The sequence below is a fragment of the Tenrec ecaudatus genome, chromosome 2 (genome assembly GCF_050624435.1).
Source record: "Tenrec ecaudatus isolate mTenEca1 chromosome 2, mTenEca1.hap1, whole genome shotgun sequence".
NCBI classification, from domain to species: domain Eukaryota; kingdom Metazoa; phylum Chordata; class Mammalia; order Afrosoricida; family Tenrecidae; genus Tenrec; species Tenrec ecaudatus.
In genome coordinates this window covers 106,336,767-106,362,288 of record NC_134531.1, presented here as the reverse complement: position 1 = coordinate 106,362,288, position 25,522 = coordinate 106,336,767, and the positions used below count along the sequence as shown (strand labels likewise).

Sequence of the window (25,522 nt, the reverse complement as noted above, 5' to 3'; positions counted from 1 at the left end):
AATATTCTAGTCATACTTGACTTGAAAATTTTGATATAAACCATTATTTAAAATAAAAACCCTAAGATATCTCTGTGAAATCTAGAGTTTTAGTGTCTTAAAATTGTTTACTTAAGATATTTTTATGTGAGGATTAACTTTGTATATTATTTTAGTTGCACTAGGGATTTAAATAAAACCTTCATTTAAAATGCTGGATAGTGATTTCAGCCTATTTTATAGAATAATATATTTGGGAAGTCAAATATGTATTATCTTTAGAATAAACATTGTGCTATTCATATTAGGCCAATATCCCCAATAAAAATTGTATGATATCCATGATCTTTATACAAGAAAATATTTAGGCTGTTTGAACACCATTGTACCTATTTAATTTATACAACAAAAATATTTGGAATATATTTACTGTATAAATAGTACAACAAAAATTCAAAACCTTTCAAAAACTAGTTATTCTTATCATGCAAATAAATTTTATTTTTATCAATCAAAAGATGGTCTCATACATTTAAGAAACCAAAAGTTATTGGATCTTTTGAAGAAGTACTAAGAAAAAATATCTCTGTGATTTGAATCTCTTGCACTGAGTATCCTTTCAGTAGAAGACTACATCCTTTTGATTATCTGTCTTAGGCAAATGAAAATGCACATTAAGGGTTGTTCAATTGATCAATAAAATATATTGTATAAAAATAAATTAATCTTATAGTCTAATTGATAAATTTATGTCCAATCAAGACATTTAGATGCAACTCTGAAGTACAATAGAATGAATTACTGGCTGGTCCTGAAACATCCATACAATCTTTACATTTGAGCACATTTTGCAGCCACTGTCTCAATCCATCTGATTAGGGCCTGCCTCACTTTTGTCCTCTCCTTTATCAAGAGTGATGATCTTTTCCTTAGATTGGTCGCTCTTCATAATATATACAAAGAATGTGAGATACAGTTTCACAATCCTAGCTTCTAAGGAATATTCTAGCTGTATTTTTTACAAGAAAAAATTTGTTAATCCTTCTGGCATCCCATGGCACTTTCATTATTTATTGCCAACAACCTACTCTAAATGCAGCAGTTCTTCAGTCTGCCTTACTCTTTTTCCAACTTTGAAAGGAATATGAAATAATACCACAGGTTGGGTAAGACATAGCACGCTCTTCAAAGTGACATCCTGTTTCTTTAACACTTAAAAGATATTTTGTAAAACAGGTACATCTAATAATAAGTCACTTGTTTTTTTGTTTTACTTCTTCCTTTATCATAATGTCTACTGATCAAAGTGTAGGGATTTTATTTATTTACACTGAATTGTATTTGATATTGAAGGCTAAAATCCTTGCATACCTTTCCTGATTTGAAATCATACATTGCCCCCTGTTCTGTGTGAATAACTTGATCTATGCACAAGTACCATATGAGAACAATGAAGTATTCTGGTATTTCTGTTATTAATTCTATTAAGTTTTCACACAGTAACATGTCTATACATAATCACACAGTCAAATATCTATGCATAATCAACAAAACACAAGGAAACATATTTCTGGTATCCTCTGCTTTAACAAAGATCTATGAGACATCAATAATAATATCTCATGCTCAATGTTGTCTTCTGAATACAGCATGACTTTTTGACAGTTTTCACTTGATGTACTGTTGCAATCATTTCTGATTCATCTACATCACAATGTATTTGCATGTGACATGAATGATTCTGTTTGATACTATCCACACTGTGCTAGCTAAATTTCCTTTAGAATGGTCGTAGATAGAATCTCTTAGATTCTGATGGGTGAGTGCTTCCAATGTGTCATCAGCTTCTTAAAACATTTCAGTTAATATTCTGTTAATTCCTACAAACTTGATTTTCATTAATGCCTTCAGTGCTTCTCGCTCAGTAACCTTGCTTCTTCACCATATGCTGCCACTTGAAACAGTTCAGCACAGTACTTTTAGTTTGGCTGAAATGATTCTGTATCCCTCCTTCTTCTTTCAGTGGTTCCTTAGTTAGAATTGACTTAATGGAACTGAGGGTTTTGGGGGGGGAGGTCAGTAATCAATATTTCATCCATAACATCTTTTAATATTGAAACTTCACTCTTAAAAAAATTTTCAGTTATTTCAACTTCAGATATATTAAGTACATTTTTCTTTTAAAATCAACTTTTTGTCAAATGTCATTATAAGACTTTGATTTGTATTCTTCACCTGCTCTTTGAAAGTTCCAGTAGATGAATATAAGGGATATTCTTCAACATAATAAAGTCCATATATGCTAAACCCATGACCAATATCTCAAGTAATGTAGACAAATTAAAAAACAGTCCTTCTTCTAATAGGAAGCAAGCAGAGTTGGCCTTCATAACAATTTTTCTGTAATATAGTTCTAGAAGTTTTTGCTATGGATATAAGACATCAAAAAGATATTAAACACATCCACATAGGTACAGAAGAAACCAAATTCTCTTTATTAGTAAATGGTATAATCTTACATACAAAAAATTTGATTCTGGTTAAGTACAGAGGAGATCATGGAACCAGGGTTATCATTGCTGATGTTAGATAGATCCTTACTGAAATCAGAGAATATCAAGAAGATATTTATTTGTATTTCATTGACTACACTAAGGTATTCAATATTGTACAACTATGTGGATCATAACCAACTCTGGTTAGACTTGAGAAGCATTGGAATACCATTATATCCTGTTGAGTTCACGTGGACATAACAACACAATGTAAAGAAGACCAATAATCTCACAACTGGACCTATAGGTGACATCATAATAATTGAATAAAAGTTTGAAGTTGTTAAGGATTTTGTCTTACTTGACTCCATTATCAGTGCCCATGAAGCAGTATTCAAGAAATCAAAAGATAAGTTGCGTTGCTTAAATCAGCTGTATAAAGAATCTGTAGAGTATGGAAAAGAAGGATGTTAATTTTAAGACCAAGATGCACCTGACCCAAGCTATAGGATAGGTATTTGCCTCCTATGCATACAATAGATAGTCAGTGACTTAAGAAGAGAGAAGAATTGGTGCATTTGAATTATGGTCCTGTAAAATAATATGGAAATTACAATGGTCTGCTAAAATGACAAACCAATTTGTCATGGAAGAATTATGACCTGAGTGCTCCTTAGAGGCAGGCATAGCAAGATTTTGTCTTACACACATTGAACATGTTGTCAGGAGAGACCACTAGAGGAGGACACCATGCTTGGCTAAAGAGAGGGGAGGCAGAAGCGAAGAAGGCCTTCAAGGATATGGATTCAAACAATAGCTGCAACAATAGTCTCAAGGAAAGGAATAGTTATGAGAATGGTGCAGGATTGGGCAGTGTCTTGTGATTTTGTAAATAGAGTTCCTATGTTTTGGAATTGTTTTGATGGTACCTACAAAAAAATAGCACAGTAGAAAACCCTACGGATTCAAGTAAAAGCTGTTGTAACTAATTGAAAAGTTTGACAACATAGCAGATAATAAATCAGCATACAGAAACCAGTTAAATTCTTGAACATTAAAGATGATGATACTGAAAAAGATATTAAAAGAACAAAATACAATAACTATATAGAAGATACAATTTTAGTAATATGTATTACAAAACATTCATATAAAAATCAAAATAAACTTACACAAATGATATAAGCACTATGTTCCTGCATAGGTAGATTTAACATCGTGAACATATCAATATTAAAAAACACACTTTACAATTTTGATGCAAATACTACAACAAATTTTCAAAGCAACGGAGAAACTTATGACCAATGTGATAGTTAGGTAATTCCCCCCCACACACGGTTAGATAATTTTATGTCGACTTGCAAATATATGAAAGTGTAAAGGTGGAATTCAGCTTGTCAAACAATGATGCCTCCTTTGGGATGTGACTTTCTTATAAGTGAGGGCAACTGGGAACCTTCTTTCTCTGTCACTTTATCTTCCTGACTGCTCATACTTTGCCATAATCCTGAGAGTTGAAGGTATCCTTCCATGTGTCCATTGACTTTGGATCCACATGGTTCTGTACACACTGTCTTGTGATGCTCCTGCCTCCCAGTTAATCATTCTACATCACTGTCATGTGACTACTTGAGTCTGATAAAGAGCTTATGGACTATAATTGGGCTTATGGACATGGGTTGGACTGGGCTGTGTTGCTTTCTTCATGTATATTGACTTTATTGGATTTGATGCTCTAGTCAACCTTGCTTACCACACCAACTTTATATGGAAAGAAACACATTATAAGTGAAACACTTTAAAAAAATAAAAATAAAATAGGAGCTGTCTCACTCCCAGACTTTATAACCTAGTAAATAGTCAAGCTAATAAAAAAGCTTGGTGCTGGTGCAATGAATATGAAGAACAATGATGTTAGAAAGGGTTTGCTAGAGAAACAAAACCAGGACACAAATGATTTTTTATATATTTATACAGATAGATATATAACATAAGAAATAAAAAATTAATCTACAAAGCAGTACAAATGACTCAGTGCAACTCACTTCCATGAAATAGCTAATGAACTGTAAGCTATTCAAGTCTTGAGGGTCACTTGGGAGTCCTCTGTAGAGCAATTTGAATTGTGGTGCTGATGAAGAATATTGAAAGTTCTTTGAGATGCAAAGCACAAAGAAGCATGTCTTGGAAGAAATACAGCCAGACTGCTCCTTTGAGGCAAGCATGGTGAGACTGTGTCAGTTACTTTGGACATTTTGCTAAGAAAAACCATGCCATGGGTAAGAACATCGGGCTTGGTAAAGTATAGGAACAACCCAGAAAAGGAAGGCCCTCAAGGAGATACCAGGTTGCAACAATGGATTCAAGTGTGGGAACAACTCTAAGGGTGGTGCAGGACCAGGCAGTGTTCTGCTGTTTAAATGGTTACTATGGTTTGAAATTGACTCAGTGGCCCTTAAGTACAAGACAACATGAGCAGTGAATCAGTCATCAAATAGGAGTAGGGAACTGCACTCTTAGGTCACAACGCTAATGCAATCAATTAAAAGGCAGTTTCCTCTGGTGGCAGGATAGTGGTCTGTTACAGATATAAGTGAAAGCTGTGGAAAAGCTTTCTTTCTAGCTCTGGATCCTATAGTTGGCTCATCCTCTGACCTCTGTACATGAGTCAATAGCCTGAAGTTTTATCTGCCTATTATGGGAATTATTATCTGTTTAACATCTTGGATAAATGACTTTGGAGTCATTTCCCTCTACAACAGTGGTTCTCAAACTTCCTAATGTCACAACCCTCAGGTTGTGGTAACTCCCAGGCATAAAATTGTTTTCATTGCTACTTCATAACTGTAATTTTGCTACTGTTATGAAGTGTAATGTAAGTATCTGATATGGAGGATGTATTTTCATTGAACATAAACAAAGTATAGTGATTAATCACAAAACAATATGGAATTATGTATTGTGAATATTTATTTCTAATTAAGCATAAATGAAATTTTGTCTTGAAGCATGGTGTAGCATGGGTAACTTGTATATGGGTGTTTCTGCATGTGGGTGGACCTTCCTGGAGATAGATAGAGGAGATAGATAGAGGAGCGGTGTATCCATTCCTATGACCATTGGAGACATGTATTTTCTGATGTTCTAAGGCGACCCCTGTGAAAGGGTCATTTAACCCCCACAGGGGTCGCAACTCACAGTTTGAAAACTACTTCTCTACAATCATAAGCCTGCCATGTGATCTATCATTCTTGGGATCGTTACCCTATATAGCTATACTGAAAAAGCCTCCAGTCTTACATGTAAAACATAGACTTGGAACTTGCCTGCCTCCAGAACTGTGTGAGGCATTCCATTGATGTAAGCACATCTGTGTGTGAGTGTGTGTGTGTGTGTGTGTGTGTGTGTGTTGTTTTTGCTTCTCCAGAGAACCCAGTCAAAGACATACCATTTAATCTGAAATGTTAATTAGGACTTTTTGCTATTTCCCAAATTAAATTAAATTTCGCAAATGAAATTCATTTTAATTATCCCATTTGTAGCAGTCACTCACTCTCCTTGCTCTTTATTTAGGGAAACACTAGAAAATTCTGTCTTGAAACTAGAAACCTTAGTTGCAAATTGGTTAGCTAATTAAAGTTAGGCAGGAAGAATCCACCAACAACAATGGGAGAAAAATATGGTCTTCTGCTTCCTTGAAGGAAGATCAAAGCCTGGGACACCATTTAGGGCAACTCTACTCTGTCCTATTGAATGGCTAAGTGTAAAAATTAACTCAAGTGCAATTGGTTTGTTTTCTGCTTACAAAAAAAAAATTTGAAAAATGCAAACTAAAATGTTTACATCAACAGACACATACCATATATTTAGGAATAGTTTACTTAAAATAACAAATATTAACTGATAACTTTAGAAAATTCCTAAGAAAAATGACAATAGGTCTAAATGAATGGAGAAGTGTAATCTACTCAAAGATTGGAATGAATGAATACAATGACGAGAATATAATCAACAATATAGTGCATGTAAACTAAATCGTATTGGTAGTTGCATTAAATAGCCCTGGTCGAAGGAAACCAACTTAAATATTAAGGTTTTAAGTTTTCATGAAACATCAAGGAACACTGACTTACACTATTGCTATTATTATTAGGTGTACTTGATTCAGTTCTGACTCGTAGGGAATATTAGTACAATCAAAAAACACTTCTGGGTCATTCACCATCCTCATAATTTTTAGTTTGGAGCCCATTGTTTCAGCCACTGTTTACTTATATATTACTACATAAACAGTTAACATATATTTTAAAATTAAATACATAAAATGCAGCTAAGTTAAAATACTTGATGTAGTTCTTTGTAACGCTTTCCAAATTGCTAACTGTAATTAAAGGTATAGAAGACTGTATTTTGGTATTGGTTAGTTTTGCAATTCTGCTGGGTATAAATGTGAGTCATTTCAGAAGCAGGAAGAGAGGAATCCCACAACCATCAAGAAAGAAGAGCTACCAGCATATTCTGTGCAAAACCCATGCCTGAAGAGTCAGATGCTACAGATGCACCAGAGGCTGCTGCACTAAGACCAAGAGGAATAGTAATGTGCCTTTCATCCTGTAGAATAAGGCAGAGACGTAGGGTATGTGACTGAGTGGTTCATGATCAGAGAGACAATGCTGGCATAAATGAAGAGATACATGACTAAGGACAACCAACTCTATCCTTGATACTTTCCAAATCTGACTAGTGGTTACCTGTCAACTTCCCTATTTATGAGACAATCTATGAGTCCTGAATGGCCATTACAATGAATTATCCAATCCAGCAGAGAAATAGTTTTGTTCTGGTTGTTGTCCAAGTAGGATAAAGCTATTGGAGGATGGTGGCATGTCTGCTAACTTCCTCATGAGAATCATCCTTGACTACATTGAGTTGTACTCTCCTTCCTATTAGAAAAATGGGAGGAAGCCATATGTGGCCTCCAGGCTAGTTCCTCACTTTCTAAGGACCATAAATCTCTCAGTAGCATAATTTTGTGTTGTCCCTCTTTTGTAAGAAAGGAGGCGTGGAAAAGAAAAAAAAGAAAAAGAAATGGGTAGTGGGGCACAGGGCACCAATCCACCCAAGGGGAGTGTATTGTTTATATCTCCCCAGGGAAAGAGGGACCAGACTTCAACCCAGTGCTCCATGATGTGAATGCAACATGACCATGTGGGTTGGGAATCAATGGAGAGGTCGGAGTGGGGGGTGGGGCTGCCCAAACCCAACTACTATGTGGACACCTAACTCTCCCCCTAGAAGAATTTATTTCAAAAGACGGCATTGAATTTGCAGCTCCGGGAGAGGGACACATCTTATTAGAGCACACGGGAGCAGATGAAGGGGGAGGAGCAGAGAGTGGAGCACAACCTGACCAACCAGGCCATGAGGATAATGTTCCCAATTAGAGCAGCCAGTCAATAGAGAGGACCACGTGGCCAGCCCCACTATGAGACATGACGCCCCTCACTGACCCATAGACCTACAGGGGAAAACAACGGAGACACAGTGAGGGAATTGCACCTGAACTGATCCTGTCACACCGAGGCAAAACACAAAGGATGCAACAGAACAGCAAGGAAATGGAGCATGGAGGTCCCCAGGGAATTCTGAAGGTGGACTTTGGGACCAGGGCACGGTGCTCCAACAGGCTAGACTGGAAAACACTCCTAAAGGCCAAAAAACAATCCTTGAACTAACTACAAGTTTTTCTTTCTTGTGGGTATTTTTTTGTCATTGGTTTGTTATTGTTGTATATTGTTGCGTGGTTTTGCTCTCTCTTGTTTTTGTGCATGTTATCTCTGCAGGTCTGTCTAAATAAGATAGGCTGGATGAACAATCAGGAGGATAATGAGACCAACAGTTCCATGGAGACATTGGAGAGGAGGAGGTGGGGGGAAGGCAGTGGTGTTAACAAACCCAGGGTCAAGGGAAAAACAAGTGATCCAGTTCGGTGCTGAGGAGGGTGTGCGAGGCCTGGTAGGGTGTGATAAAGGGTAATGTAGCCAAAAGGAATTGCTGAAACCCAGGTGGGGACTGAGCATGCTAGTAGAACAGGAGGAAAGTCAAAGGGAATAGAGGAAAGAGCTTGGAGCAAAAGGGCATTTATAGAGGTCTAGATAAAGTCATGCACGTCTGCAAATATATTTATATATGAGGATGGGAAAACAGACCTATGTGCATATATTTATAGGTTTAGTATTAAGGTATCAAAAGGACATTAGGCCTCCACTCAAGTACTTCTTCAATGCAAGAATACTTTCTTCTATTAAATTGGCATTCTATGATGCTCATCTTCCCAACACAACCACTGAAGACAAAGCGAATGAATAAGCAAATGTGGTGAAGAAAGCGGATGGTGCCCGTCTATCAAAAGATATAGCATGTGGGGTCTTAAAAGCTTGATGGTAAACAAGCGGCCATCTATCTCAGAAGCAACAAAGCCCACATGGAAAAAGCACAGCGGCCTGTGTGATCACGAGGTGTCAAAGGGGTCAGGTATCAGCTATCATCAGAACAAAAGATCTTATCATAGAGAATGAGGTAGGGAGTATGGACTGGAGACCCAAAGCCCATTTGTAGGCCACTGGACATTCCCTTACAGAAGTGTCTTGAGGAGGAGACAAGCCAGTCAGGGTGCGATGTAGCAATGATGAAAAATACAACTTTCCTTCCCAAATGCTTCCTCCCCCCAACTATCATGTTCTCAATTCTACCTTTCAAATATGACTAGACCAGAGGATGTACACTGGTACAGAAAGGAACTGGAAACACAAGGAATCCAGAGCAGATGATCCCTTCAGGACCAGTGGTGTGAGGGGTGATACTGGGAGGGTAGAGGGAGAGTGGGTTGGAAAGGGGGAACCGAGTACAAGGATCTACATGTGACCTCATCCCTGGGGGACAGACAACAGAAAAGTGGGTGAAGGGAGACATTGGACAGGGCAAGATATGACAAAATAATAATTTATAAATTATCAAGGGTTCATGAGGGAGGGGGGAGCAGGGAGAGAGGGGAAAAATGAGGAGCTGATGCCAGGGGCTTAAGTGGAGAGCAAATGTTTTGAGAATGAAGAGGGCAATGAATGTACAGATGTGCTTTACACAATTGATGTATGTATGGACTGTGATAAGAGGTGTACGGCGTCCAATAAAATTATTTTTTTAAAAAGTGGGTGGCTCAGTATCAAATTTGTATTATCCTCACTTAAAACACCCACTTATAGGCTTCGGATTCATTTATTGGCAGGATATCTTAGTTTTCATTACCTGAATGTTTCCACATTGCTACCTAAATGTGATAAAGTCCATAGGTCCCCAAAGAATTAGTTATCCAGTAGAGTGAGGACTATGCTGAAGTGCCTTGTGTTGCCTTGTTTCTGAAGTCGCACACCACAATGTCCACATAATTTATTTGGTTATAAATGAGTAGCTAAATACAGACAATAATTAGGTTCTAACTCTTAAAAGGTAGAGTGTCAAACAATTTATGATCTTATTTTAAAACCATCTAATTATATGCTACACACAAGAAAGCCACTTTAAATATAAAAACACAAACTAAAAATAAAAATATGGAAAATACATCTCATGATAACATTAATAAATCTTAACAGAAAAGCAAAGCAAAATTTGCATCACAATGTATTTGCCAGAGGTGAAAAACAATATTTTGTAATGATAAAGCATTCAATTTAAATCAATATAAAGTACCCATAAAAATTCTAACAAGACAGCTACTACAAATCTAACATATATAATAAAAGAAGTCCAAAGTACTTGAAATGAATAATGAATAAAGCTATAAAGACAAACAGGGACATGTTAGAATTATAGTCCGAGATTTCAACAACTATATCTCATAATAAATGATAAAACAATGAATAAGTTATTTTAAAAATAACTTTAAACACACTGACCTATTCGACACTTACAGAATATTCTATCCAACATGAATAGACTATATACAATTTATATTACACATAAAAATAAATATGGAACATACACCAAGATACACAATATTATAGTGGCATAAATGTCTCAATAATTTTTAAAAAAATAAAATGAACATAGATTGGAAAGAAAAATATATCTTTGCATATATATTCATGATTTACTGTAGAAAGTCCTTTTGGTTTTGTACATGTTCTTTTTTATTTTGGAAACATTTTTGAAGAATTTGCATTAATTTTTCTGTCAGACCCTGATTTAATTCACATGAGGACCCATCAAGTGAAAGACTTTTCTTTGTGAACTGATTTTATTATTAATCCAAACTCTTTACTTGGCTTTGTTGTCTATTTCTACCTGGGTCAGTCTCAGTATCTCTTTTCTGTTCTAGGATATTGCATCTTTAATTTAAATTAGCAAATTTGTTGTTATACATTTATATTTTTGTAATCCTTTGTATTTATTTTTATTTCTGAAAAGTCTGTAACACCTGAAACAACTGCTATTTCACTCTTGATTTTAATCATTGTGCCCTCTCTTATTTTCTTGGTCAATTTAGCTAATAATCTGTAAACATTAAAAATAATTTTTATACGCAAAAAAATTTAGAAATATCTTGATTTTTGGTTTATTGATATTTTCTATTACCTGTTTTATTTATTTCTGGTGCATTGCAAGCAATAGTGGGATAAAATAGCTTAATTTCAATATTATACAAAATCTGGATTTCTAAAAAGCTTTGTTAAATCCCTATTTGTGCTGTTATTGTCATACAAATTATACCTTTATGATGCCTGTCATTATAAACATCTATGGATCTCTAGCTACATACATTTGTAATTATTAGTTTATAGATCTAATTTTTTATAAAATAATAAAAATATTACAAACAACTTTATATTGTCTTTTATATTTATCATTATAATTAACATGATTGGACAGTCCTTTAAAATTCTTCTTGTGAATTCAGTACTGTTTGTTGTAGTTGTTCAGTGCCATTGTGTTGGTTCCAACTCAGAGCAACGCTATTAGGAACATCTACAGAACAAAACCCTGCCAGGTTCTGTGCCATCGTCTCAACTAGTCATTGATTTGAAGCCATCGATGCAGCCCCTACGTCAATCCTTCTCATTAAGGGCCTTCCTCTACTTTGCTGACCCTCTATCTTACTAAGCATGGTGTTCGTCCCCAGGAACTGGTCTCTCTTGACAGCATGCACTCAGTATGAGAGAAGTCTTGCCTTTCTTTCGTCTAAGGAGAGCTCTGACTGTATTTCTTCCAAGACAGATTTGTGTGTCCTTTTAGCAGGCCATGGCACTTTCAGTGTTGTTCACCAGAACCACAATTCCAATGGATGGATTCTTCTCATTGTGCTTTGAACTTCCTTTATTTGAAACCACAGCATGTATTTTCTTTCTTTCTTTTTAAAAGGGGAATGTCAGCAATGTGTTTTCTTTGCTTTAGTGCTATTATTTTTCCCTTTATCTTTTCAAGGCTATATCCACTACACATAAAATCATTAGTTGATGGGAGATTTTCTTTCCTACAAACACTATGAATTGATCATACCTCTGTCTTCTTGTGTCCATAGGTTCTGAATAAAAAACAACTAATGGGAGATTTTTGTTTCCTATAAGCACTATGAATTTATCATACTGCTGTCTTCTTGTGTTCATAGGTTCTGAATAAAAACAACTTCTGATCTTATTGAGGATTCTTATGCATCATTACTTGTGTCAGTTGCAACTTTAAAGAGTCTCTTTTTGGTGTTGACTTACAACAGGTTGATTATAATGTGTTTCTGTATTTATCTTTTAGAAATTGCTTTACTGGAAGTTCATTGTAGCTCTAAAATATGTAGATTTGTGTCTTTCCTCTCACATGGTGATATTTCATCCAAGATATGTCTGGAACTTCCAAGTAGTTTCACTTCAGTCCAGAAATTGACCACTCTTAAGACTCCCTAACTCCACTTTCTACTCAAATCTTTGCTATGACCCTCTGAAGATTTTGTTGTTAAATTATTTTAATGTTAACTTCAGAATTCCTATTTTTTTAATAAATCATTGTTCTGAACAGTATAAGAAATCAAGTTTAAAGGAAGAAATTGAATCTTGTGTCTCCAGTACCTAAAAACAGAGGGTGTCAGACTATTTGAGCGAGTTAGGCCGAGCAGTTTCCTGGCATTTATTTATTTATTTTTGCTTTTTAAAAATGTAATAAAACAGTTGTTTTGGGACTTAATCCACATATAATACATTTCAGTAGTTGAATCATATCAAGAAGGGATGTACAATTATCACCACATTCAATTCTAGAACACTTTTCTTCCCTTTACCCCTTAAAATTTTTTTTTAATTGTGGCAAAACTGTACACAACAAAACATTCTTCAATTCAAAACTTCTATATGTGTAATTCAGTGCCTTTGGTTAGACTCTTCCTGTTATGTAATCATTATTGCTTTTCTTTTACAAATTATTCCACGGCTGTTAATATAAGCTGAACGAACACTAAGCAACTACTCTTATTTCACCCATCTAATGCATTAATCAACTTTGGTTTCTTTCCTTTTCAACAATTTTCTTGATATAAAATTCACATATACATTTTATAGTTGTCACTTTTAAAAAGAGTTATATATATGTCATCACAATTAATTCATTTTTTGCACTCATTGTTTGCTCCCCAAATCCCTACACCTTTCTCCTCCCTCATCCCGAATAAACATTGCATCAGTTATTGCCTCGATGTGTCCACTCCTTCCATGCTTCATAAATTGGGAAACCTAATTGAAACTCTAAAAACCAAAATTAAACACACAAAAGAAAATAATAAAAATAATATAAATATGTTAATAAAATAGAGAGTAAGAGAGAAGAGACCACCAGCAGTACTTAAAAAGTCAGAGAAATTTCTGTCGTGGAAAATCAAGAAATATTTAAGCCTATATCAAATTTAGTTTGGGTCAAGACAGAGGGCAATGGCTACGTATCATAGGATACGATAGTCCAATAATGATAATCAAGCTTACAATTCTCTCTGTCTCATTGTAAGGCTGTTCAATTCCCACCCCAGTGGAGATCTGCCAGAGGTTTGATCTGGTGAAGTAGTCCGCAAATGGATTCGGGTTCCCACTCTCCTCCTCAGCCTTCTACATGTTGGCTGTTCACAATTAAACTCTGATACTTTCCCTTCATCATATTTGTATTTGTTATAGTCATGTTTATTTTTTTTAATTATTTAATGTCATTTTATTGGGACACTACATGTCTTATGACAATCCATACATCAATTGTATCAAACACATTTGTGCGTATGTTGGCATCATCATTTTCAAAGCATTTTCTTTCTACTTGAGCCCTTCGTATCAGCTCCGCTTTTTCCCACTCTTCCTCACCCTCTCACTCTGGTAAACCCTTGATAAATTATAAATTATTATTATTTTCATATCTTACACCATCCGGTGTCTCCCTTCATCCAGTTTCTGTTGTTCATCCCCCTGGGGAGGGCCATTATACGTTGATCATTGCGATTGTTTCCCCATTTCTCCCCCTTTACCTCCCACTCTCCTACTACCATCATGGTATCACTATTCCCCTTACTGTTTCTGAGGGGTTTATCTGTCTTGGATTCTGTGTGTCAAAAGCTCTTATGTGTACCCATGTGCATGCTCCTGTCTAGCTGGATTGATACGTAGAACTGGGGTTATGATATAAGGGGTAGGGGCAGCATTAAAGAACTAGAGGAATGTTTTGTGTTTTGTCTGTGCTATGCTGCACCCTGGCTGAGTCGTTTCTTCCTTGTGCCCCTTCTGTGAGGGGATGGTCAATCGTCTACAGATGGGTTGTGGGTCTCCACTCTGACCCCCTTTGTTCACATCAATATGATTGCTTGTTGTGGGTCTCCTGATGCCTGATATTTGAACCCTTGGGCACCTTGAGATCACACAGGCTGGTGTGCTTCTTCCATGTGGTCTTTATTGTTTCCTTGCAAGATGGCTGCTTGTTTAAATTCAAACCTTTAAGACTCCAAAAACTATATCTTTTAATAGTCGGTCACCATCAGTTTTCTTCATCATATTTGCTTATACACCCATTTTGAGGTCAGTGATCAAGTTGGGAAGGTAAGCATCACAGAAAGCCAGGTTATTAGAACAAAGTGTTCTTGCATTAAGGGAGTACTAGAGAAGAGATCCAATGTCTGTCTGTTATCTTAATACTTAACATTTAAATATAGGTACAAAGACCTACATCCTTATAATTATCTATTAATATATTTACATATGTATGTGCCTATATTTATAACTCTGCAAAAGCCTTTGCCTCCTAGTTCTTTCCTCTATTTCTTTTTATTTCATCACATCCTACTATCATGCTTAACCATTATTCTTATCTCAGTAATTTCTCTCGGCTACATTGCACTTGATCAAACCCCACCATGCATTTTATGCCCTCTTTGCCATCAATTTTTAATCTCTTGTTATTCCCTTGTCCCTTGGTTTGTTGGTTATCCACTACCATTCTCCCACCTCCTCCTCTCCCTTGCCCCTCTAAAGCGTTCAGCACCATTGTTTTCTCCTCAGGATTGTTTATTCTATCTTATATGAGTAGACATGAGATTTCTTAAAAACCCTATAAATAGTTCCATTGTTCTCTGATGATCCTTATGAATGTTTTCCAATCTGATCTAGTTAGGTGCCAAGTATTGCCCACTGATTCTGAAGTCTATTTTCCGAATTCCTTTGAGACTCTGTTGCTTTGTTCTCTTGCTGCTCTGTTGCACTCCCTTCATGTTTGGCCCTGGTGTGTGTGTGTGTGTGTGTGTGTGTGTGTGTGTGTGTGTTCAGACCAGACATGATGGCATGATTCCCTACTGTGTCTCCGGAAGTGCTGTCCCCCAAGGTGCTTTGCTCAGTGAGGGAGGGGCCATTGTGTCTCTTGGGGACCCTGGACTTCTGGTCCTCTCTGCACATTGGTGCTCTGAGCAGGGATGTCATCCTCCAGGATAGTTGTCCAGGATAGTGGTCCACACTCTCTCTCTCTCTCACTTTCTCCATAATTCCTACATCTTTTAAAATAATGTTATCCCTTTGTTGATAGTTCCTGTATGGTAACACCACATTGCCATATTTTCCATTGGTTTAATTTTTTTAAGACATGATTTTCTCTAAACATAATTGAGAAAAGTGGTCAAATATTTTCATGTAGGAATTTTAGTACACGTGCTTCCTCCAGGACCCTATATATTAATTTTCTTAATCTTCTCCTTCACCCATACTTTTGTATCAATATTTCTTTATTCTTACATGACCTCTGTCCTTATTTTCTATTTTACAAATAATATACTGCAGTAAATCTGCATCCAGATTCTCAATTCATCCCAGAGTTTGACGTTGGATTTGTTCACCCCAACAGTAATTTACTGCTTCAAATAGTGGACAAGTTAAACAGTACCCCATGTTTTCATCTAATATTTTCTGGGAGAAAGCTTTCTTCACTGACGGAGTTTCATTCATTAAAGACAAATTAACATTTGTAAATGGAATCTTTCAGATTAGTATAAATCAATTAATGACTATTCTTTGGGAATATGGCTCTAATTCTGTTATTTATCTTTTGGTACCTGCGAAGCTGATAAGGATGAGGACTACTTTAGAGCTAAAGGAGTGGTTTTGGGGAAAAGGCAAGTTAGCATTTCTACAAACTCAGAGTTTTTCAGAGTACTTTATGGATAGCTTGGCATTATATGCCCCATAAAGATTCATAATGTTACTACTGCAAAAGACGAGATTGATAAATTTGTTTCATAGTTTAGTCTATTATTTTTATTATTATTTTTTAATAATTAAATCATTTTATTAGGGGCTTATACAACTCTTAGATTCAGATAATTTTTATGAATATCCATTTTAATTTTATGTAGAAGAGAAAGCAGAAATTCTGATTATATTATTATTGAGGCCACTTCAATAATCTTGAATGGTAATAGGAAATAACAATGGATATGATTTTTACCTGCGATATATTTTTATTCTGAAATGCTATCTAGTCAACTCAGAGCTTACCTCCATTTTATCACATTGAAACCTTCCCAATCTTGAGTCATCCTCAAAATTGTTATTAAGTTTGTGTTATTATGCAGGCATTGTTTCAAACTATCTCACTGAAGTTATTACTTTAATAAGCATGATATTACTTTATCACACATAATACCTTTCTCTAAGTTCTGACCCTCATGATAGGATATCCAAAGTATATGAAGGTAAATATTACCATCCTGACTTCTAAGGAGCATTCTGGCTATATTTCCTTCATCACAGAGTAGTTTGTTCTAACAGTCCATAATATTTTCAATATTCTTTACCAATATCATAATTTGAAGGCATGAAATCTTCTCGTGCTTTCCTAATTAATCACTCAGTGTTGATATGCCTGTGAAGCGATTGAAATGACAATGCACTTTAATCCTCAGAATAACCTTTTACTTCTTAACACTTAAATTAGAGCCCTGTGTCATAGTGGGTGATTATGTGGGCTGCTAACTATAAGGTTTTCAGTTGGAAACCACCAGGAATCCGTGGACTAAAACGGAGGCTTTTTACTCCTGTAAAGATGTCTCATCTTGCAGACCCTCAGGAGGATCTGTGCTCTTGCCTGTAGGTCCACCTTGTCAGCAGAGACACAATACCAGGGAGTTCACCTGTCCATTTGCTTCTCAGTGCTGTTCAGCTGATGCTCCTAAGGCAGTCTGTCATTTCTTGTCTGCCCCTTCCATGAGCTGCTTGTGGGTCCAAGGAAAACTAAATTCATGATAACTTGTTTTTCTGTCTTCTTCAGCTTCCAACAGTTATTGATAATATGGTTCTTCATACAGTGGTCAGAATTTGACAAATTACTTTTGGTATGGTTATTTCATGTATAACTCCTATCATCTTTTAACAGGCTACATCTTTCAAAATTGTGCTCTCCAGTTCTTGTAACATACTGAGCATGTTCTTCCTGTTGGCTTTCTAAGTTCAGCTGTTGTCAAATTTCATAGTAATTCTTTATCTTCTCAAACTTCCCTTAGGAGTTTATTTCAGATTTTTTTTATTATTCAGATTTTATTATCTCTTAACAATAATTTGATATACTTGGAGCTCAAGAGCAAGCTTCTGACCCTCTTTTGACATCTGCAGAGGTGAGGGATTCTGATGAGAAAGGGGACTTGGTAAAGAAGTGTCAGTGATATTTTGCTAATTGTCAAAACAAACAAAACTCTGAATGTAATCGCCCTCAAGGAATTGAATCCCACAAACAACCTTGTGACATTACTTTTTTTTCTACTGGAAACCGTTGATAAAATCAGTCTCTTCTTAAAACCTTGATTTCAGTGTTTTGAGGGCCTAAATCAAGGAACATAACATGTACCCAAACTCCTATAAATAAGTTAGATAAATGTGTGTTGTTTAGTAACTTTGGGAGTAATTGGTTACACAATAGTTGATTTTCACATAAAGTAAATAATCTTTCAGTACAAGATGTTTTAAATGACATTAACCAGGATAAGTTAAGTTGGTCTGTCAAAGGCAAAGCTATCAACATAAATTTCTTGTATAAATGTTTCTGAAATATTAATGAAATATTTATTTTCTAGATATATCTTTATAGCAAAAACTCTACTTCAATCTAGTAGTAGAGGCAAACTTGGCAAGGAAGTGTTCCACAGGCGGAAATAATATTATAATATACATTACATGATTGGACTTAGAAGGAGATTATAGGTAGAGGTAATAAGTATTGAGGAATGTAGGTGTATAACTCCACAGTACAGGTTAAGAAAAAGTACGTGATGAAGAAAATAAGTAAATGAATGAATATCTTCTCCCTTTTATAGAAGCCAGAATGAAATCAATAAAATTAAGTATAATAATCACCATTCTGATTTTGTATGGTGGACAGAGCACTTAATCCTTTGAAAAATTTAATTAAACTTCTAAATTACATATGCAAATATTGACTGGCATGGCTGCCAAAAGAACAAATGTATTCCGGCCTTTGTGTTGCCCATTCGCTTTCGGAAACTAGTGAACATGGTGTCAAAAGAGGTGCAAATTAAACACCCTGGCAGCCATGGTCTGCCTCTGAGTTCAGTTTCTTTGGCATCGGAGCTGCATGAGTAACAGTAAAAAAAAAAAATTTAAAAAAAGGAACAAATGTATTTTGGAAGAAGTACAACCAGATCTTTGCTTAAGAAGCCAGGATGGGGAGACGTGATCTGACATATTTTGACAGGTGGTCAGGATGTATCAAACCCTGAAGGACACCATGCTTCGTAAACGCACTGCAAAAGAGGGAAGCCCCCAGCCAAAAGGGTTGGCACGGTCCTGAGACATTGGGCTCAAACACAGGAACGCCTGAGAGCACGGAGCCAAATGGGGCATGTTTCGGTTGGACAAGGAGACCATGTGAGTCAAACGGAGTTGATGACACCTAACAACACAACAAAATCACTTATCTCTCTCATTTGGAAATGATCCTAAAAGTGGTCATGGAACATGAGCCATTCTTCTTCATCGCATTTTCTAGAAGACACTGAGACAAATCAAACACACAAACAAATAGCAAAAGCCTTTGTGAATGGAAATATAATCTACATAGGTGTGTCCATATAAAAATTCAGAATATGGAAGCTGGGTCGGTTATCTCTTTTTCATATAAACCAGCTCTCTGAGTACTTTCTCAGCATACTGACAAATCAGGATGGTGAGAAGATACAACTCTTTGCACACTTTTCCTGACTTTAAGCCAAACAGCGTTCCTTGTTGTGTAGGGGTGGAGGGAGGCTTATTAACAGCCTGTGAGATGCAGATGGCACAGCCTCATGTGTGACAGTGAGGAGGACTCCGAGCACCTGTTGAAGACCGAGGATTGCTGCTTTCAGTAGTCATTCAAATTCCATATAGGGAAGACTCAAACCCCCACAATTGTGGGAAGACTCAAACCCCCACAACTGTGGGAAGACTCAAATCCTCACAATTGTGGGAAGACTCAAACCCTCACAACTGTGGGAAGACTCAAACCCCCACAACTGTGGGAAGACTCAAACCCCCACAACTGTGGGAAGACTCAAATCCTCACAATTGTGGGAAGACTCAAACCCTCACAACTGTGGGAAGACTCAAACCCTCACAATTGTGGGAAGACTCAAACCCCCACAATTGTGAGAAGACTCAAATCCCCACAAGTGGGCCAAAATTGAAGAATATTATAAATGGAGAAAAGATTGAAGTTGTCATGAATTTTGCCTTGCTTGGATCCAAAATCAATGCTTATGGAAGCAGCAGTCAAGTTATCAAAAGATTTTACATTAGTTTAATTTGCTGCATGAGACCTCTTTATAGTACTGGGGTGTGCCTGACCCAAGCCATGGTATCCTCCATTGCTTCATATGTATGTGTAATTTGGACATTGAACAAAGACTGAAGAAAAATCAATACACTTGAATAGTGGTGCTGGAGAAGAATATTGAAAGTACCATGGACTGCTAAAAGGACAAGCAACCCTGTTCTGGAAGAAATGGGGCCAGCATTCCGTAGAGACAAGAATGCTGAGACTTGTCTCAAATACTTTGGACTAAAGACATTGTGTTTGGGAAAGTAGAGGGGCATCAAAAAAAGGAGAGCCCTCAGGAAGATGGATTGACACCATGGTTGCCACAATGGGCAAAAGCCTAGGAAAGATGGGGAGGATGGTGCAGAACTGGGCAGCATTCCGTTCTGCTGTGGACAAGGTCAATATTAGTCAGAATTGGCTGCACGGCACCTAAAAACAATATCTTCTTGAGCAACTGTCTTTTTTAAGATTTACCAAGCCATATCTCAAATTTGTAGCCATAATCCTAACGCCTTATTGAAAACGGTCTCACCTTTTTTTTCAGAGCACCTGCCCTCTCTTGTGTAACAGCGTGAAGTTTACCTCATCTTGTCCCTCCTTATGACTGGTCCTGTCCTAGGGAATATGGTGGGAAGAAACTTTCGGAGAGGTTGCCTTGGTCTTCCAGGAAGTACCAGACTGTTCTGCCAATGTCATCCCTCTCGACAAATTTCCTTTTCAGGATCAGTACAAAAAATAATGATGTGATAAGAAATCTTTGGCGGCTTCCCAAATTTTACTGCATATCTTTTAAACATCGCTTCTTTCAGCATTCATGTCCCAGATAAGACAGCCATCTTCTTTCATTTATCAGGGAAAATTTTACAATTTAAGACCCATTAATATGCTCAACCCAAGGGGTATTTTCCTAATAACACTAAGCATAGGTTCCAAAGCAAAAGTCCTTCAGTTATTATTACAAGACAAAATATTTAATTAAGCATGTAATGGCACATGCACCTTCTAAACTCTCCTCTTTGAAGTCATTTTTATCATCTAATAGGCATATGTATTTTGGACATTTTATCAGAAGAGACCAGTCTCTGAAAATTGACATCATGCTTCGTAAAGGAGAGGGGTAGAAAAAAAAGAGGAAGCCCCACAAGATGGATTGACACAGTGGTTTCAAAAATAGGCTCAAAGTTCACAATTGTGAGAAGGACGCAGGATGGGAAAGTGTTCTGTACTGTTGTACATAGCTTTGCCATGAGTCAGAACCAACTGGATAGCGCCTAACAACAATCACAATAGGCATGCGTGCTCTGTAGCCAGTTCTCTGCCAACACTCAGTGATTTCAATAATAGTGCAGCTTCTCCCTCTTCCATAACTCAGTCTAAAGCATATTTCTTTATTTATCATACTGTCTATTTATCATACTGTATCTTTATCTTTAATATCCAGCATTCTATTGGGAAATAAATAAGACATATTAAACAATAAATATAAAAGAAATCATCATGCAATTTTAAAAACCAAATATGTCTCACCTACTTGTAAGACACTACATAATGATCTAAGCCATAGAGGCAAACAGCCCTAGTAAGTGTTTGAGGAATAAAAGCAGGGTTTGATACTTAAAAACACACTTGTAAGTGTCAGAAATGGGAAATCAAAAGATAATGGAACAACTTGGAAAAGCAGCATGAGTGAATGAGAGTAAGGCATGAAATGAGCTTTAGAGAATCGGAGTAAAACATAACTGAATATTAGAGAATGAGAAGGATTTAAGAAACATGGGTAATTTAGAAAAGCGGTCATGCCCCAGTGTACAATCGTGAAATCAGTCAAATAAATCCAAGACCATCAAACCTGACAGATCCAATGCTTCTTTCTAAAGTAAATGTTGAGAATATATAACAGCTGTTTCAGGCTTCATGCACTAGCATTTTATCAACCTTCTGAATGGCTGCCAAATCTTTCACATGCAATAGTATTTTCTTGACCAAGTGAAAAACAAAAAACTTGCAAACTTTCTTCTCTTTTTAACTTTCTTCTTGCTAGAGTTGGCTGGATGGACTGTCCAGGAGCTCTATAATCCTTACATCTCTTCCTTTCCCTTTTCCAAAGTAATCAAGACAATACCTCATTAAATAGAGTGCTTGAGGAATAGGGAGGAATCATTACCAATTCAAAAATATTTTTGAAAAAGAAGCAGATATATTGGTGCCCATGAGTCAACACAAAGCTCTTTTTATAGTATTCTCTTTTCACTTATATATGTTAATGAGAGACGGTAAATCAAAATATACCGCTCTAATATATCTTGAGTCTTTTAAAATATTTTATTGTGTTTTCTGTGAAATTTACATAGAAATTTATGCTAGCAGTCAACATATTCTACACACGATTTTAAGAGACATTGGTTGTCTTTTTCATGATTGGTAGACTTACTCATTATTTCAAGACTTGTTTATTCGTTTTCCCTAGGGGTGAGGAAATCATTCAGAGTAGAGTGAAGCTATTGAATTACAAATAATTAGGTACTGATCAATAAATGACTCGGTAGAAAAATAACTCTAGACGTTTCAAGCGATCAATTATAAATAGTACTATGATCAAACTTTTAATGCTTAGGGAGGGAGAGTTAACAGGAAATCAAATTTATGTGAATATGATTACAACTTGCTAGATTTAATTTTTCTGATATGCAGAAGTTCTACATTAAATGGATATTTGCTTAGTAATTGCTTCGAAGTGACTTGAACTCTTATTAAGGATGATACCTATTAAATCTACCCAAAAAAGTTACTGCAAAAAAGTTGATATTTATAAGTGTTGTTGTTGGCAAGTGCCTTCAAGTCTGTTCCTGCCCACAGTGCCTGCATGCACGTCAGCGTGAAGCGTGGCCCTCTTCCCGCCCAGCACCGTCCTCCCAATTGGTCTGATGCTGGAGCCCACTGGAACAGGCATGGGGTCAAGTTGGCCCATTCATCTAGTCTAGGGCCTTTCTTTCCTCTTTTTCCCTGCCTCTTTACCATTCTTAGTATAATGTCTTCTCCAGGGACTGGCCTCTCTTGACAATATGTCAAAAGTAGATAAGTATGTCTCAGCCTCCTTATCTATAAGAAGTCCCACTGGTCAAACTTCTGAGACAAATCACTTGGTTCTGTCAGCCATCCACGCAACTTTCAATTTTCTTCTCCAGCACCACAAGACAGATGCATCAATTCTTCTTGTTCAATGTCCAACTTCTACAAGCAACAAATGAGAGAATTGAAAATACAATACCTTGGGTCAAGTACACCAGAATCCTCAAAGTAACAACCTTGGTTTTCAAAATCATAAAGACGTCATGTCAGCAGATTTACCCAGTGCAACTCCTCTTATCTCTTCATTGCTGTTTACCAGAGAATTGACTATGCATCCAAGCCACACGAAGCCCATGAAAAATGCAATCATTGTCCAATTATCATTATGTTAGCTATCGATCCAGTTGTGAGGCTTTGGTCTTCTCTACATTGAGTTGTAACCTAAATTAAAGGCTGAAATCCTTCATTTCCCTCCACAAGTGCTTCAAGCCTTTATCAATTGCACCAAGCAAGATTGGGTCACCTGCAGATCGCAGGTTGCTAATAAGCCTCCCTCCAATCCTGATGCCCCACTCTTCGCTAATGATGTGCTCAGCATCCAGATTGAACAACTATGGTGAAAGGACACAACGGTGATGCACAGGTGTCCGGAGTTTAAACCAGCATTACCCCATTGTGCTGTTCACACAACTGCCTGAGATCCACGTACAAGTTCCAAGGGAGCACAGTGAGGAGTTCTGAAATGTCCATTGTTCTCAATATTGCCCTCACTTTATTATGGTCCACACAGAAGAATGCCTTTGCACAGTCAATTAAAAACAATTGAACATCTTTCTTGGATGCCTTCCAAATTTCCTGACATCGAAGAGTAAGCATTTCTAGTTCTTCTTCAGCTTTCTGAACCATTTCGGTTGGTCTTCTGTCAGATCCTGGATCCTTGTTTGTGGCTAACGCATTCAGAGGAGTTTGAAATTCTTCCTTCAGCACCATTGGTTCCTGCTCATACGCTGCCTTTTGGAATGGTGGAATGTCTACCAGTTCTTTTTTGTACAGTGGCTTTGTGTATGCTTTCTATCTTCCCTAGTTTGCTTCCCGTATCATTCAATAGTTTGTCTATATAATCTTTGAAAATTTCAACTTGAGGCTTGAATTTTTTCTTGATCGATTTCTGATTTAGAGATGCTGTGTGTTCTTCCCTTTTGTTTTTCTAATTCTAGTTCCATGCACACCTTTTTAAAATATTTGTCTTTTTGAGCTACCCTTTGCAATTTTCTATTCAGCTCCTTGACTTCATCCTTTCTTCCATTTGCTTTAGCTACTCTATGATTTAGAGCAAGCTTCAGAATTTCTTCTAACACCCACTTTGATCTTTTCTTTGTTTGCTGTATTTTAAATATCTTTTACCCTTTTTTGAATGATGGTTTGATATCCTCCAAAGCTCATCAGGTTATCCGTCATTAGTGTTCAATTCGTGAAATCTGTTCTTAATGTGCTCTTGAATTTCAGGTATAATAGACTCAATGTCATGTTTTTACTCATGTGGATTCTTCAGCTTTAACATGAACTTATGTATTAGCAATTGGTAGTCTGTTCCACAGTGAGCCCTGGTGTGGTTTTAGTTGCTGATATTATTTCTCCATTGTCTTTTCTCACAGATGCCTCAATATTATTTCTGTGTAATGCATCTGGAGAAGTCCATGTGTATAGTCACCTTTGTGTTGTTAATAACAGTATTTATTTTGAACAAGTCATTGATCTTGAAAATTTCTGGAATGAGATTTGGATTATTTTCTATCATCAAGTCCATACTGTCCAACGATTGTCCTTTCTTCTTTGTTCTAAGCTTTTGTATTACAATGGCAATGATTGTCAATGCATCTTGATTGGATGTTTGAGCAAATTCAGACTGAAGACCTGGGTAGAATTCTTTAATTTCTTCATTTTCAGCTTTTGTGCTTGGTGTATAAATTTAAATGATTGCACTGTTTGGATTTCCTTGAAAGTAAATAGATATAATATTATCACAGAAACAATTGTAGTTCATTAGGGATTTTTCAATGTCTTTATTGACAATGAATTCTATGCCACACCTCTTGATTGCGTCATTCTCTCCATAGCGAGAATTTTCTGATACAAAATGGCCAATACCAGTCCCTTTTAACTCACCAGTGGCTATTATATTTACCTTTACACGTTCCATTTCATTTTTTATACCTTACAATTTTCCTAGTTACATACTTAATACATTTCAAGTTCAGCTTATTAGTGGACTCTTTCTGCTTTCTGCTCTTGCTTCTCAACTTAAATTGTACCCCATCAAAATTTCCACTCCCACAGGCCTTACTCCCTCCATGTAAGCATGGTATATTCTACTTGAGAAAACAGCGCATCATCAGTCTGTTGAGTGCTTTCTGTCCCAGGTTTTCCATCCTCTGGCACAATCTCTGAGAATTTTATGCTTCCAATTATTGGGCTTCAATATCTTACCATGTTTGGAAACTCTGCATAATGTCTTCCGCAGGTACTTCCTTCAAAGTGGGCAGCTGCATCCTTTTACATAGTCTGGTCTTTGTCTGGAAGATCTGCTGTAACCTGTTCACTCTGGGTGACCCTGC

General features: G+C 36.6%; 1 non-coding gene across 1 annotated transcript; it reads left to right on the top strand.

Annotated features, from left to right (window-relative positions):
• Positions 1-18,495: 18,495 nt before the first annotated feature.
• LOC142442151 (small nucleolar RNA SNORA13) lies at positions 18,496-18,630 on the top strand. The gene has a single exon (XR_012783385.1). It is a non-coding gene; the product is annotated as a small nucleolar RNA SNORA13 (small nucleolar RNA).
• Positions 18,631-25,522: the final 6,892 nt, after the last annotated feature.